Here is a 17316-nt window from a genome sequence, read left to right as displayed (position 1 = left end):
TCAAGTAAGCCATTTGATTACTACATAATGAGAAACATGTTGTCAATAGTAAATTTTGTGCACAGACATTCATGCATGTTGTGCACACACATAAATACCTTCATGCAAGTTTATCAGTACCTGGTTGTGAATGTTTAGAATTTAATATGGATCGTGAAAAATGGAGACTGGTAATAAATGAAAAGAAATGAACTAGAATGATCGACACCGGATTGGCAAAATATTGCATCTGCCACTGATTCCAATTCGCACTCTGCAACATAAGACTAAAACAAACCAAAGTATTGAGATTCTTTTCAAATTTCCCTAACTTCAATCTGTGTATATCTATGTGTAATAAATTCTTACTAATTTTTGTTTTCTTTTCTGGCATATTTAAATAAAGGACTGAATTTTCACCATGTATTCTCAGGTTTGCAAGATGTCTAATTAAGCCAGTGTCTGAACTATATGAAATATTCAGTTAAAATATTTTGTAATATTTATGCCCCAGTGTTAAGTGCTTCAAAATTACAATACAGCCCAGAGTGGAATTATTTAATGCGTGTCGACTAGCATCATAAAATTAAGTTAGGCATAAATAAATGCATGTTATTTACAATATCTGGCTTATAAAATTAATAGTCTTTGTGCCATTAAGATTTGAAAGCCGATAGGCCATTTGCTGCATTTCTGTGTGAGACCTCTCAGTTGCAGAAGTCAGAATAGTTCTGATGAAAGGGAACAGGACTGAAATTTTAACTTTGTTTCCATTTCCACAGATGCTTCCAGATTCGAAGAGATTTTCTAACATTTGCTGTCTCATTTCAGATTTTCTACATTTGCTAAAAGTTTTGCATTTGTATTTCATCAGATGCAATACTTGCTGAATACCAGCCATTATTTAGAATATTCATCCAGCATGCAGAATTGTGGGGTTTGGGGATGCAGGTCTAATTACAGAGAAATGGTTAGGCTGTCTTTCCTTATAAACTCTACCTGGGACTTTTATAATGGTGTGAACCTTACCGGCTGTTATCAGTAAACCGTGGAGTGCTAAAGCTTAATTTTGACTATTTTTGAAAGTTAGAATCTGATGGGAATAATATTAAATCTGTTGAAATATAGCTTCAGAAGAATTAAGTGGTTGAAATTTAGAGCTTTCAACAACACTTTTCTTCCAAAGTCTTTGTGGTTTCTTCAGTTGAAGACTTCCTTCATTTTTGCCCCCTGAAGTCTGCTGCACAGTATTTAACCCATTATTCCTGGGACCCCATTACATCCCATTCTTTAGATACAACTCCATTCCTCTCCATGGCAACATTCTGCAGCTGAATCAGATTGTTTCAGATGCTTAATGTTGTGTTTAAATCAGTGATGAACGTTTGGCCATGGCTTGTCTTTAAGACAATTAATTTGAATAATCTATAAATTTGGGGTGAATCTCTTTTTTTTTGCCTAAGTGTGAGTTGTGTTACATTTTTTGGAGGGCTTCTTGCCTCATGGTGCAGCAGGATTTCTCACTGCATCTTATCAGACTTGCCTCATTAACTACATTACCTCATCCCATGGCATTCCTACCATCTGATTCCAGTCCAATCTTACTATGTGCAGTTGCTAGAACATCTCACTGCTCAGCCAATAACTGCTGAGGAGACCAACATCTCTTGTGTTATGGATCAGACCAGACCAACTACTACTCCAACCCCACCTCTGCAAAGTATTGCACGGAGATAACCTGGACCCAGCCGTTATATTTAATTAAAGACAAGTCTGAAGTGCTGTGGTCCAGATGTGATTCAATTGGTCCAGTGCTAGGCTATAATCAACACACACCTTATTCTTAGAACACAGTTATAAGACAAAAAAAATTGGCATAACTTTATTGAAATGCTGAACAAGATGATGTATTATTTAATCACTAATTAACAATTGTTCCAATATAGGCAACATCCCGCAAATGCCCACTTTTGCCAAAATGCAATTCAGCAGAACAGTTATAGGTCTGACGTGCTGTCTCTCTCCAATCCAGAAGAAAGAAAGAATCTGCCCCTGTTGGTGTTTAGGAGGAAGGCTCTCTGTCTAAGGTTCCACTTCAGCACTCAAGCTTTTAGCTCAGGAGCCAGGGGAAACCTTCTCACTAACTGAAAGCAAAACTAAAAATCTTCCTGGATGTATGAGCCCCTGACCTCAGCCACTCATGATTCTTTTATCTCATTTTATAAAACACCCAGGAAGAACTCAAAAGCTGTTTATCAACTGTCTTCCCGAAGAAGACATTTTGCACCATTGTCACAGCACCTCTCCATAAGAGAAACAGGACAGGCATCTGTTTCTTAAAGGAACAGCACCATTACAGCCACCTATGCCACCTTTGAAAGGTCACTGTGCACCCAGATAAGGGTTGGCAATCACTGATGGAGCATGATTTTCCTGTTTTCATGCTGCCCCCATCAGACTGACTGTTGCTCTTTCCTGAACTGGAGTCAGGCAGATTCCTTGGAGGTGAGCCTCCCAAGTGGAAAATTGACTGTGGCCAAGTTCCCGGACTATGTGCTCACTGTGCGCTACACCGATGGATACGGGGCCCCTTGACAGACAGAGTACCCACTTGACTGGATTGAGGATTAGCACCCACCAGTTTCTGATATGGCCATTTAGTTGAGAAATTGTGCAGTGAATTTGTTGTGAAGGTAGCTGGCATGTTCTGTTCAATTGATGCCACAGTGGGCCATATTTCATCTTGAAGTCCCTATCATGCCATTTCAAACAGATCCCTGCTCACAAGCAGCCAGCTGTGTGGCTGAGCATGATATACCCCAGTCCAGCAACACTGGGAACTTCTGGCTCTAGCTGAACCATTAATGCACTAACTGGCATGGCATGACCTAGCAGGGAAGGCAAAGTAAAACATGAATGCTGCAAGTATTTAAGTATACTCTGTATGCATGAAAGCTGAAAGTGCAAGCAGGCAACTCTAAGATGCAGCCTGGTTCAATCCTTACAGTCGGTCCCTGTCTGTGTATGCAAAGTGATCCTGCTGCATCCTTTCATTGGCAGTACATCCTGCAATGCAGGTCTGTGACTCCTGAGGGGTCTGCAGGTATATCGGAGGGGTTGGCACATGCTGGAAGCCAGTGTCCATGAACAAGTGGTGTGTGTAGCTAGTGCTCCTCGATCATGCCCCGAGATGCTTTTTAGTCCTATGTAACAATGGAAGTCCTTTGATGTAAGGAGTGAGTTAAACATACAGGGTACCCATTCTGATCTCCATGTTGAGCTTTCTCAATATCTAATTTGGTGTGGTTGGTAAAATAGACAGATCAATGCTAATGAAGGGAGTTGTGCTGTTAACAAGGCATTTAATACACAATAATCCTCTTTAATTGGAACTCACTGCTGTCTAGCAAGAAATTGCCACGATGCTTGTAAAAAGCGTTAAAGTTGAGAGCAAGGTGCTCCCAATGCTGAGATCGACCTCACCGGACTTTTTTTCTGATTCTGACACCAAACTCACCATAGCTCACATTACTCAGGCTCCAATAAAATTCTGTTTAAGATAAGTTGTAAGTTTAATTTATATTTTGTACTTTTTCTGTTAAGAATGGAGAACCATGATTTTAGTTTCACTTTTGGAGTTGATTTTATGGGGTCAGTGCCAAGAAGTTGGGAGATATGTTTATTTACATGGATTTTACATGATGTTTTTCAACCCTTGAAGTGAAGACATGGGAGTTTGTATGTTAATACATTAAAAATATTAGGAACAAAATTTGTGCCATTGCCTTGTAACAGGGGTGCAAGAACACAAAGACAGAAAAATCCAGAAGAGAGTCAGTCAATGTGTGCATGTCCATGACAGAGAATGCATGCAGGAGTGTTAAAGTGCCTCACAAGGAACTTGGCAAGTCTGAGTTTAGGGAGCTTTTTGCTCTGAAATTTAGGTAATAGGTAATAAGCAGGGCATATTAAGTGTCTCAGGCTGAGATACCATTTGAAGAGAAAGCATCGAATGAATGAGGCAAAATTTACTGGAAGGAAATCTGTTACAGTTATGCCAGCTCAGACAGAAGACCTTAACACAGAGATTGTGATAAAGGGCCAAGCGATATGTTGTATCTGCATGATGTGGGAGCTGGCTGACCCTATTGCGTTCATAGTGACCACCTCTGTAAGAACGTGATGGTTGCTTGAGGAACTCTGTCTCAGAGTTAATGAGCTGGAGTCTGAGCTTTTAACATTATGACACATCAGAGAAGGGGAGGATCTCAAATTTGGTCAGTGGCCAGGCACAGGAGGGTGTGACTAGGAGCGTGGCAGGTAGAGAGATCCAGGAGGTAGTGCTGAAGGAGCCTCAGCCCTTGAGCTTGTGTAACAGGTTTGAGATTCTTGTTCCCTGTGTGAATGAGAGTGGGGCCTATGGAGAGGATGAGCAAACTGACCCTCGTGCCATGGTACAAGGAGCCGTTCAAGAGGGGCAGAAAAGAGAAACATGGTTGTAATCAGGAATAGTATGGTCAGGGGAATTAACACTATTTTCTGTGGCCATGATTGAGAATCCCAAAGACTGTGTGGCCTGTTTGGTGCCTGAGTTCAGGAAATCTCATCTGGGCTGCAGAGAAACTTGGACTGGGAGGGGAAAGATCCTGTTGTCATGGGTACTAATGATATAAGTAGAAAGAGGTGCTGCTGACGGAATATGAGCAGCTAGGAGCTAAATTAAAACACAGAACCAAAGAGGTAATAATCTCCGGATTACTACTTAAGCCACAAACTAATTGGCACAGGGTCAACAAGATTAAAGAGGTAAACGCGTGTCTCAAAGATTGGTGCGCGAGAAATAGGTTTGAATTCATGAGATGTTGGCACTACCACTGGGGAAGGAGGGAACTGTTCCAAAGGGATGGACTCCAGCTGAATCATGCTGGGGTCAGAGTCCTGGCAAATCAGGACTGTAGATAGGTCATTAAACTAAATAGTGGGAGCGTTTTGGTTGCTTGGAAAATTATGGAGAAAGCTAAAAGCAGTGAGGGGTCAGGAGAAGGTATTAAAGTTCCAGAACAAGTTATAGAACAGAAAGCATCAGGGATCTAACTGCAGGCACAGCAGACAAAGGGGCAACTATAAAAAGGGGGGCAGTTATTGCAGAACTGAGAGTGTTGAACTTAAATGCATGCAGTATATGAAACAAGGCAAATAAGCTTGTAACACGGGTAGGATGGTGTGGGTACCACAGAGACGTGGTTGCAAGGGAATCAGGGCTGGAAATGAAATATCCTATATGCATCCTATCAAAAGGAGAGACAGATGTGCAGAGAGGGTAGGGTTGCCTTGTCAGTAAGAAACAAAATTAATTCAATAGCAACAAGTGATATAGAGTCAGAAGGCAATGAGTCCGTGTGGGTAGAGTTGAGGAACTGAAAAGAGAGAAAGTCCCTGGTGGTAGTTATGTACAGGTCTTCAAGTCATTCTCACAGCAAAGATTTGACATGGCCCAACAGTGGAGGTCTGATTACTGAGAAAGAGAGACAGAGAGAGAGAGAGAGAGAGAGAGAGAGAGGCACTAACCAGATGTGAAACCAATCTTCACCAAGTTGATCAGAGCCGATTACACAGCCTGACCAAGTCTAAGTAGTGTCTGGTCTTAGCCAATAATAGTTTAGGTAAGAATTGTAGCAAAGGTTTAATGTTGTGATTGGTGGAGTAATCAATGTAAGAATTAGGAGTTTTAGATAATATTGGCAGCGAGGCCCCTTTTGTGTCCTCGGTGTGTTTTCTGAATAAAATTGATTTAAATTGCAAGTTCGCTCTGAATCTTTTGTACATCGCACGAAGTACAGTACCTGACTAAAACGGGTTTACATGGAAACTGTTCAAAAGCATGGAAAAATATAACTGACATCACAGTTAGGAATAAATAAAGTCGGGGTATTTCATGCCAGGTTCCATGCTGGGATCTGATTTGTCCGGTATTATCATTTGCTGGCATCCTAACAGCAGCCAACTCTCTCCATGTGCTATTGATGAACAATGTTTAGATAATGCTGTTTAGATAACACAAACTTTCTGCTGCACAGGCGTAGTGATTTGTATTGTGTTTTCCCTATAATGCAATTTTCTATGGTGATTTTCTATAGCGCAAGGTGGCACAAGAATGCAACTATTGTGTTATAGGAGAACTACCTGCATGTAGTTCCCTGGCTTTTCCTTGCAGCCTTTATTAAATAATGACACCTTATTAGCCATACTGCTGTCTTCTGGCTCCTAACACGTGCCTGTTGATGATACAGACATCTCTGCTAGGGGCCCTGCATCTTCTCTCCTAGCTTTCCAAAATGTCCTGGGATACATTTGATCAGGTCTTGTGGATTTATTTATCTTTATGCATTTTAAAACTGCCAGCACCTCCTCTTCTGCAGTGTTGCCTCTTTTCAAGATATCACAATGTATTTACCTGCGTTCCCTAGCTTCAAAGTCTTTCTCCATCATAAACACTGATGCAAGATATTCATTTAGGATCTTACCCATCTCCAGTGGTTCCACACATAAATGCCCTTGTTGATCTTTAAGGAGACCTATTCTCTCCCTAGTTACTCCTTTCCCTTAACATATTTGTTGATGAATGGACTAGGGTGTCCCAGAGAAATGCAGACAGGGACAGTGAGGGGAGGATGCGTTTGGCGGTGGTGTTCTGCTGGTGTTGCCTAAAATGGTGGAGGATGTTCCTTTGAATGCAGAGGCTGGTGGAGTGAAAAGTAAAAACATGCGGAACCGATCACGCTGTTGTGAGTGATGGAAAGGGACAAGGGCAAAAGTACATGCAGTTGGGGAACTGTAAACTATGGGAAACCATTTATGGAAGAAGGAAGCCATGACAGCAGGACTGTTTTGGAAGGTTGCATCGTCCAAACAAATATAGTGTAGGAAAAGGAACTGGGAGAATGGGATGGAGTCCTCACAAGTAATGCAGTGGGAAGAGCTGTAGTGGAGGTAGCTATGGGACTTAATGGCTTTGTAGTGGATGGCAGTGGACAGTTTATTCCTCTAAATGGTGACAGAGTGGTCAAAGAAAAGAAGGGAAATATTGGAAATGGATGATGTGAAAGATATAGTGGGGTGGAAATTGAAGGCAAAATATACAAATTTTTCAAGGTCCAGGCAGGAGCATGAAGCAGCACCAAAACAAATAAGCCTTGGGAGGGGGCCAGTGTAAGACAGAACAAGGATCATTCCACATACCCCATAAAGACACAGGCATAGCTGGGACCCATGCAGGAGCCCATAGCCACTCCTTTGACTTGGCAGAAGTGAGATAAATTAAAGGAGAAATTGTTCAGTGAGAGAACAAGTTCAGCCAGGCGGAGGAGAGTGGTGGAGGATAGGGATTGTTCAGGCCTCTGGTCAAGGAAGGAACTGAGAGCTCTCAAACCATACTGGTGGGGAAAGGAGGTGAAGAGGGATTGAACATCCATGTTGAGCAGGAGGTAGTTAGGGCCAAGGAATTGGAAATTGTCAATATGGTGGGTGGCATCAGAGGAAACATAGATGTAAGTGGGCAGAGTCTGGACAAATGAAGACAGGATGGAGTCAAGGTGGGAGGAAATGAGCTTGGGGTTGGGCAGGAATAGGCTGATATGATGGGCCTACTATGGCAACCTGGTTTGTGGATTTTGGGAGGGAGGTAAAAGTGGGCTGCCCGAGATTGGGAGATTATAAGGTTGGAGGCAGTAGGGGGAGAATTTCCAGAGGTAATGAGGTTGGTGACAGTCCTGGCAACAATGGCCTGATATTTGCGATATGGGGTCATGGTCAGGGGCAAGTAGGAAGAAGCATCCAAAACCTGGTGCTGAGCCTCTGCAAGGTAAAGATCAGTCTGCCATACTACAACAGCATCTCCTTTGTCAATGGGTTTGATAACAAAGTTAGGGATGCATCTGAGAGCATGGAATGTGGTAATTTCAGCAGGGGGCATGTTACAGTGGGTGACAGGAGCAGAGAAATTGAGACGGCTGATGTCATGCTAGTAGTTTTCAATGAAGAGATTGAGGGCAGGTCAGAGGCCAGGAGAAGGGGTCTAAGTGGAGGATGAATACTGGAGATGGGTGAAGGGATAAATGGATCGGTAGGGGGAAGGATTCCTGCCTGAAGAAATGAACTCAGAGACAGAGGCAGTGGAAAAACAGTTCAACATCATGGCCATTGAGGTGGGTGTGTAGGGGTATGAAGCTGAGCCCTTTGCCAAGGGCATTACGTTCAGCCTCAGTGAGGGGAATGTCAGGAGGTATTGTGAAAACATGGCAAGCTTGGGGGGAGTGACCTCAGAGGGACATAAAGAGATGGCATCTAAGGGCTGGGCAGGGTGGGTGTTAGGGGATAATAAGGGATCGGCTCTGAGTGACAGGAGGGGATGGGGTCCGAGAGGCGGAAAGGGGAGCATAGCACAAGATGGATGTTGGACTCCTTATGTTGCTGGACCTTGTGAGTCTTGATGCCCAAAAGAAGCAGAAAAAGTCTTTTGTTGAGGTGACCGATGAGGCAAAGGATTACAAGGACCTGGGTAATAGTGCAGCTAGGAGAGAGGGTGAGTTGGTGTTGCTGCAGAGTGGAATCGAGTATGCACATATGATGGCGCATGACATTGATCATGGATCACAGTTGAAGCCCTTAAGTGGTCATTAATTAACTCTTTAATGGGCCTAATTGCTAGAAGGTTGTCCACCATGAGGACCTCCTCACCCACAGTCTGAACGATGAAGTGGCAGGAAGAAGCTGAGTAATTCACCACGGTCAACTTGTCTAATTATTTCCTCTTCTGCCACTTTCTATGCCCTTTCAAGTGAGTGGCAGATTCCACCTGTTAATCCTATTTGTTTCTCCAGAGGTACTTCCTGATCTACTGATCATCACCAGCACATTGTGCTTTTCTTCCTTGAGGAGTTTCCTGGGCAGTTAATTGGAGGTGAAAGGGCTCCATCTTCTACCACACCCCCTCGCTTTGAATATTCCAGTGCAATCCAGACAGAGACTTCAGGACACTCACATCCCATCAGGAATGTCACTGCCATTGTGGTGATCTGCTCCTGTTCTCGCTGCAATGGGTGATTGAAAATCTCAGCCAAGGTCCATAATGCAGTGATGGTATTTAGAATAACTACATGTACAGGTAGTGTTTCCAAGTTGGTGCTTAATGCAAACGTTTTGAAGTGACAATTCATCAACAGAATAACTTTGCTTACAATGATAATGGGAACTGCAGATGCTGGAGAATCCAAGATAACAAAGTGTGGAGCTGGATGAACACAGCAGGCCAAGCAGCATCTCAGGAGCACAGAAGCTGACGTTTCGGGCCTAGACCCTTCATCAGAGGGCTCATCATCCTCTCTGATGAAGGGTCTAGGCCCGAAACGTCAGCTTTTGTTCTCCTGAGATGCTGCTTGGCCTGCTGTGTTCATCCAGCTCCACACTTTGTTAACTTTGTTTACAATATTCTGTTAGATCTAACCGATGTGGTTTGAAAAATTTTCTTTGCACCATGACTATAAGCCATGTGAAAACAATCAAACACCCATTTAGTGAATTCAATATAGAGAAAATTAAAAACTGTTTTACCAACCAGCTGTGTCAACATGTGCTTTGGGAGATTAGAATAGAATTACAGTACTTTGATGTTTTTGATTGACCTGTTGCATTTTACTTACTGTGTTGTATGAATGAACCTTTCTCATTCCCCGAGAAGCTTCCACTTACGTAATACGAGAAGCTGCGCAAGCTTATTTATACTTTGCTTCTTTTTTGAGTGAGAGTCATAGTAAATTTGCACAGTGTTTGACGAGATGAATTACTGGCACAAAATAACTGAACAAAAATAATTCACTTCAACTTTGGTGATTTCTCTTGGGAAAAGATATGTTACAGCCCTGTCAGAATAGATGTCATGGGCAGGTGTGTCCTTTGTCAAAAGCAAAACACTATGGATGCTTTTGTCATCCTGTTGGATGCCTGGCAAATAGAGCTTTTTAAGTAACATATTCTGTTCAAATTCTGTTGGCTTGGTTGGTAATGATTAAGGCTCGCTATCTCATTCAAAATCTGTTTTTTTTTCAATTACACATATCAGGGATACATATTTACCCTTGAAAAATCGCATTACTTCGAGCACTTTTGTTCCTCATAATTTAATGATTAGTTTATAACACTTTGCATAACAAGTAACTGAAATTAGGTAAGTTATCTTTGACCAGAAACTGAACTGGGCTAGAGATAGTAAGGACTGTTGATGGTGGGTCAGAGATAACACAGTGTGGACCTGGAGAAACGCAGCAGGCCAGGCAGCATCAGAGTAGTAGAAGAGTTGATGCTTCGGGTCAGGACCCTTCAAAATGTTAACTTTCCTACTCCTCTGATGCTGTCTGGCCTGCTGTTTTCCTCCAGCTCCACACTGTGTTATCACTGAACTGGGCTAGTCATGTGCAACTGCAAGAGCAGATTAAAGGCTCGGACTTTTCAGCAAGTAACTCACCTCCTGATTCCCCAAAGCCTAGTGACCATCAATAAGTCACAACAGAAGAGTGAGATAGAACATTTGCTTGGGCAAGCACAACTCCAATGACACTCAAGAACATTGTCACCATCCCAGACAAATCAGTTCACTTGACTTGTACATTTCTACAAACATTCACTTCCGCTAAAACTGATGCTCAGCAGCGGCAGTGTGTTCTATCTCGAAGATGAAGAAAATCACCAAGGTTTCTTAGACTATACCTTCCAAACCCATGACCACTACCAAGTAGAAGGACAAGGGCACCAGGTGCTTGGGAAGACCATTGTCTCCAAGTTCACCTCCAATCCACTCACCATCCTCACTTGGAAATATGTTGCTGTTCATTCAGTGTCACTGGCACTAAATGGTGTTACTCCCTCCCCAACAGCCTTGTGAGTCTACCTACAACAAATGAACTGCAGCAGAGCAAGAAGGCAGCTTCCCGTCATTTTCAAAAGTGCGTCTAGGGATGAGCAAATATGCTAGCCTAGCCAGCGATGTTCATGGCCCATGAAGGAATTTTAAAATTAAGTACTTATTTGAGTATTGCTGGAGAAAGGAATAGCTGTTGAAGTTTTTTGTTTTGTATGTAATAGAACAGGACTGCAAGAATGTCAAATCTCAAAGGGAACAGTCATCTATACTGCAAGAGAACAGTAGACTGATTTATTCTCCTCATGCAGCATAAACTGCTGTTCCCTTTCAGGTTTGATATTCTTGCAATTCTATCCTGTTGATTGTAAGCCAAAATGCTTTGACGCTATGTCGCTTTTTGCAAAAGAAATCACATTCTCTTCTGTGAAGTCATTGTTTGCAATAATTTCTTCTGACTGAAAATTACAAGAAAAAAGTATTTCTCTTTGTTGAAGTGATGGTGTTTCATGTTATTTTAACAATGCCATTAAAAAAAATTCAACTTACTGTTCTCATACTCAAATAACGTTGAAATACTTTACATTTGAGTCCACTAAACGTGGTGGCATTACACATTTCCTTATTTAAGGAAAGATATTATTTCAATGCAGGCAGTTCAGGGAAGGTTCACCAAGATGATCTCCAGTATGGATGGATTGTGTTAGCCCCAAAAGCTAGACTGATTGGTACTCTACTCACTGGAGTTTAGAAGAAGGAGAGATGACCTACTTGAAACTTATAGGATTTAAAAGGGGTATGCTGACAGAATATTTCCCCTCATGGGATAATCTAGGCCCAGAGGGCATAGCCTCAGAATAAAAGGGCACGAATTTAAGACTGTGATGAGGAGGAAATTTCTACTCTACGGGGAGTTGTAAGTCTTTGGAACTCTTTGCCTTAGAGAACTGTAGGTGCAAGTTCCGTCTATATTTAACACTGAGGCTGATTCATTCTTGTTCAGTGAGTTGTGTGGAAAAGGCAGGAAAGTGGACATGAGTAACGTTGAATCAGACATGATCCTATTGAGTGGCACAATAGGCTCAAGAGGCCAAATGGCCTAGTCCTGTACCTATTTCTTTTGTCTTCAATATATATAAGCTGAAATTTCTATTTACTCACTATCATCCAGTGGATGTAGTAGATGAAAATTAATTTAATTTGCTGTTCAAATTTACATTTATGCGTACATCTGGGATGCTGATGCAATCCTGCAAAGTGTTGACCACCTCAGAAGGAGCTCTGAAAAATGGGTTCATTATCAGGTCAATGTTTTAATGGTGATCAAATAAGTTCAGTCCTGTTCTTATTGTATAGAATTCCATTGTTTATAAAAATAAGTTGGACATACGCAATTCAGACTTTCCTCCCCTGTAAGCTCAACATGAAAGACTTGAAGTTTGCATTCAGTTATGAACAAATGGTGTTTGCCCATTGTTTTTTACTTTGGATTTAGCTGTTGTTTAACATTGAAGACACCACCATAGCCTCTACTGAAGATATTGTATTTGTGTGTCTGATTAACCAATCAACTTGAAGCTTGCTGAGACATGCAGTTTGGAGTTTTATGGCCTTAGCCTGGAATCAATGTTGAAGCCACTTTCCAGTGGTAAAGCTGATTGGCTGATCTTTACCAGGGCAGACCAATTAACTGCTAGCCTCATGGCTCCTTGACTACTTAAAGACAGTGGGCGGGACAACACCGCCATTCTGTTTTAAAGGGACCATGACCTGTGTTGGAGTTCAACGGCATGCGGCATTTTCAAGCCACACTGCCATAGGAATAATGAGTAAATTTAAAAAGACAGTCCTCTGTGTCTGTGATAATGGGAACTGCAGATGCTGGACAATCCAAGATAATAATAAAATGTGAGGCTGGATGAACACAGCAGGCCCAGCAGCATCTCAGGAGCACAAAAGCTGACGTTTCGGGCCTAGACCCTTCATCAGAGAGGGGGATGGGGTGAGGGTTCTGGAATAAATAGGGAGAGAGGGGGAGGCGGACCGAAGATGGAGAGAAAAGAAGATAGGTGGAGAGGAGAGTATAGGTGGGGAGGTAGGGAGGGGATAGGCCAGTCCAGGGAAGACGGACAGGTCAAGGAGGTGGGATGAGGTTAGTAGGTAGGAGATGGAGGTGCGGCTTGGGGTGGGAGGAAGGGATGGGTGAGAGGAAGAACAGGTTAGGGAGGCAGAGACAGGTTGGACTGGTTTTGGGATGCAGTGGGTGGAGGGGAAGAGCTGGGCTGGTTGTGTGGTGCAGTGGGGGGAGGGGACGAACTGGGCTGGTTTAGGGATGCGGTGGGGAAAGGGGAGATTTTGAAGCTGGTGAAGTCCACATTGATACCATTGGGCTGCAGGGTTCCCAAGCGGAATATGAGTTGCTGTTCCTGCAACCTTCGGGTGGCATCATTGTGGCACTGCAGGAGGCCCATGATGGACATGTCATCAAGAGAATGGGAGGGGGAGTGGAAATGGTTTGCGACTGGGAGGTGCAGTTGTTTATTGCGAACCGAGCGGAGGTCTGCAAAGCAGTCCCCAAGCCTCCGCTTGGTTTCCCCAATGTAGAGGAAGCCACACCGGGTACAGTAGATGCAGTATAACAGATTGGCAGATGTGCAGCTGAACGTCTGCCTAATATGGAAAGTCATCTTGGGGCCTGGTATAGGGGTGAGGGAGGAGGTGTGGGGGCAAGTGTAGCATTTCCTGCGGTTGCAGGGGAAAGTGCCGGGTGTGGTGGGGTTGGAGGGCAGTGTGGAGCGAACAAGGGAGTCACAGAGAGAGTGGTCTCTCCAGAAAGCAGACAAGGGTGGGATGGAAAAATGTCTTGGGTGGTGGGGTCGGATTGTAGATGGCAGATGTGTCGGAGGATGATGCGTTTTATCCGGAGGTTGGTGGGGTGGTGTGTGAGAACGAGGGGGATCCTCTTTGGGTGGGGGTGGGGTGGAAGGGATGTGTTGCAGGAAATGCGGGAGACGCGGTCAAGGGCGTTCTCGACCACTGTAGGGGGAAAGTTGCGGTCCTTGAAGAACTTGGACATCTGGGATGTGCGGGAGTTGTATGCCTCATCCTGGGAGCAGATGCGGCGGAGGCGGAGGAATTGGGAATAGGGGATGGATTTTTGCAGGAGGGTGGGTGGGAGGAGGTGTATTCTAGGTCGCTGTGGGAGTCGGTGGGCATGAAATGGACAAGCTGGTTGCCTGAGATGGAGACTGAGAGGTCCAGGAAGGTGAGGGATGTGCTGGAGATGGCCCAGATGAACTGAAGGTTGGGGTGGAAGGTGTTGGTGAAGTGGATGAACTGTTCGAGCTCCTCTGGAGAGCAAGAGGCGGCGCCGATACAGTCATCAATGTAACGGAGGAAGAGGTGGGGTTTGGGGCCTGTGTAGGTGCGGAAGAGGGACTGTTCCACGTAACCGACAAAGAGGCAGGCATAGCTGGGGCCCATGCGGGTGCCCATGGCCACCCCCTTAGTCTGTAGGAAGTGGGAGGAAAGAGGGGGACTGCCTGTTTGACCAAGCAGGTGTGGATGGAAATGGCTGATAACTACAGTTGACAGAAATGTGTCCCCTGCAAAATGGAATTGTTCATCAAAAGAATCCTGGGCCACAGTACAGCATGCCAGCTGTGTGCCATAACATTTCCAGCTGACAAAGTCAACTCTTTGACCTGCCCAGAATTCTCCTGCACAACACGCATTGGGTCAACCCCTCTTTTACTGCAGGCACCTCATCAGATCAATCGATACCGATGTGAAGCCACAGTGTTTTTACCCTCCGATGCCTCTACCTCACTGTCACCGTGCACAAATTGCATACTTCCTTGCTCTAATCAGAGGCCGATGATCAGCATTTATTGCTGTCCACCAGCTACCGTCCAAGTCATGCACCATAATGTATTGCAACAATTTGCATTTTGGATTAATTGTTGTACATTTAGTCTTTTATACTTTCTGTACTCATTATCTTAAACAGATTACTACAGCGTCTCCGGTTTCTCGTCATTTTAGAACGTGCTCTACTCCATCTTTCTTGCATTCATTAGCTCTCATTTCCCCGACCAGTGTACATCATTTTCCATGTTTTCTCCACTCTCTCAATCTATCAACCTCCCTTTATAAGCTTCTGCGCCCATCTGCATTGTTTAATGTGCCGTTAATCTTGGTACTGTCAGCAAATTTGGATATCTGACTGTCTATGTTTCAGGAGAAACACCAGGTAATCTCTTGTTTTTTTACTGCAGTGTTAACAGGCATGTAATTGTAATTGAGCACTACTTAAAGAGGAGATGTGATTACTTAAGGTGTGAGGCTGGATGAACACAGCAGGCCAAGCAGCATCTCAGGAGCACAAAAGCTGACGTTTCGGGCCTAGACCCTTCATCAGAGGGCCCGAAACGTCAGCTTTTGTGCTCCTGAGATGCTGCTTGGCCTGCTGTGTTCATCCAGCCTCACATTTTATTATCTTGGAATCTCCAGCATCTGCAGTTCCCATTATCTCTGATTACTTAAGGTGATTGTTATAAACTGGCAAAACATAGTATGATTTAATGATTTAAAGAACTAGCTCCCCAGTTTCTTAATATCTTCAATAATTTTTTGCAGAGGAAATTGTGTCAGATAATTTTTTGACTTTTTACTCTCAGTTTCAGCACTAAGTGCTTTCAGGATGAATTCATGCAGTAGAATTGTTACTTCTACAAATTAACATTATCTTTCCCTTTAGTATAAATATATTTAAAATGCAATCATATGGTGAGCAAGCTTACTGCTTCCTCATTATTTCTTTGTCCAGCTTCGGGAGAAATAGAAGTAAAGTAACTATATTTTCTTTGTCACGTTGCCACTCAAAGTTTTAGGGCTGACCTCCTTAACTCTCCAGATGGCAACCTGAATTTAAAAAGCCACAAAAAAGAAAAACTTCCAGCGTCAAACAAAATGTCTCAAATGTTAACATACTCTGATGTCAACAAGGCCACTGTAAAATGGATTTCTTAGGATTTTGCTAAGTGCAACAATGAAAGTGGGACCTAGGAGAGCCACAAATAAACACAAATAGAAATTGCTGGTAAAAACTCAGCAGGTCTGGCAGCATGTGTGGAGAGAAAGCAAAGTTTTGGGTCTAGTGACCCTACTTCAGAATGAAGTTCTTGAAGTTCAGGAAGTACAATAATTGGCATTCAATTGTTTCTTAAGGAATTCTGAGGATTTTTCTCAATGGAAATCATCCACTCTTTATGAGGAGTATTTCTGGACATTCATCTTAAACTTACATTCATTGTGCCTGTGATCTTTTCTGAATTTACTTTTACAAATCAATACCACGAAGCTATCAACCAAGATCTTAGTGAATAGTGGAGAAGGTTTGAAGGACTAAATAGCCTACTCCTGCTTTTATGTTCCTACCTCCTCTCTGCCATTATTGACTCTTATAATGTCACCACCTTTCAAAGTAAATTGGAGTCATTTTTCTCCAACGTTCTTCATAACTGAGTTCTCTGACACCAGTCTCTAATTCTTTTTCTAAGTCACCATTATTGATTGAATGCTTCCCTTATGTTTTACTATCTAGAATCACTTGTAATATTCTAGTCTGACTTGGACCATTGGACACTTTACCGATTTACATTCCATAATTTTGTCCACATAATAAGGCCACCCAGTGGCTAGCACTGCTGCCTCACAGCACCAGGGATCCTGGTTCAATTCCACCCACGGGCGAATGCCTGTGTGGAGTTTGCATATTCTCCCCTTATCTGCATGGGTTTCATGCAGCTGCTGCAGTTTCCTTCCACAGCCCAATGATGTGCAGGTTAGGTGGATTGGCCATGGGAAATGCAGGGTTATGGGGATAGGGTTAGGGGGTAGGTCTGGGCGAGATGCTGTTTGAAGAATCAGTGTGGACTCGATGGACCGAATGGTCTGTTTCCACACTGTGGGGAAACGTTATGATTTCAGTGATGTTGATTCCAATTCGTCAATTATTGCATTAATAATGCATAGTACAAAATGATGTAGAATAAACAGCCTTAAATGTTAAAAGATGTGTTGATGCCCCTATTTTTTTTCTAATGTGGAAAATGATTTGTTTGATTGGGTTTTGAAGTAGTACTCTCCATGATAGTACTGATCTGTGGTCACTTACAAGTACATTTACCTGTGTGTATGAAGTTTATGGATTCAAGTCCCACTCGAAAATTGAGCATAATATTTAAATCACTCGAGAGCAGTTTTGGAGGAGTGGTGCATGTGTGGTACTGTTTTGAAGTAATTTCTCAATCAACGTCACAAAAATATATTATCGTCATTTTGCAGCTTGTGGGAGCTTGCTGTTCTCAATATGATTTGCATTTTCTGTATTATAATCTTCAAAAGTACTCCTTTAACTGTTA

The sequence above is a fragment of the Stegostoma tigrinum genome, chromosome 17 (assembly GCF_030684315.1).
Source record: "Stegostoma tigrinum isolate sSteTig4 chromosome 17, sSteTig4.hap1, whole genome shotgun sequence".
In the NCBI taxonomy this organism is placed as follows: Eukaryota; Metazoa; Chordata; class Chondrichthyes; order Orectolobiformes; family Stegostomatidae; genus Stegostoma; species Stegostoma tigrinum.
The sequence above is the reverse complement of the archived record's forward strand: the minus strand, read 5'-3'. Positions refer to the sequence as shown.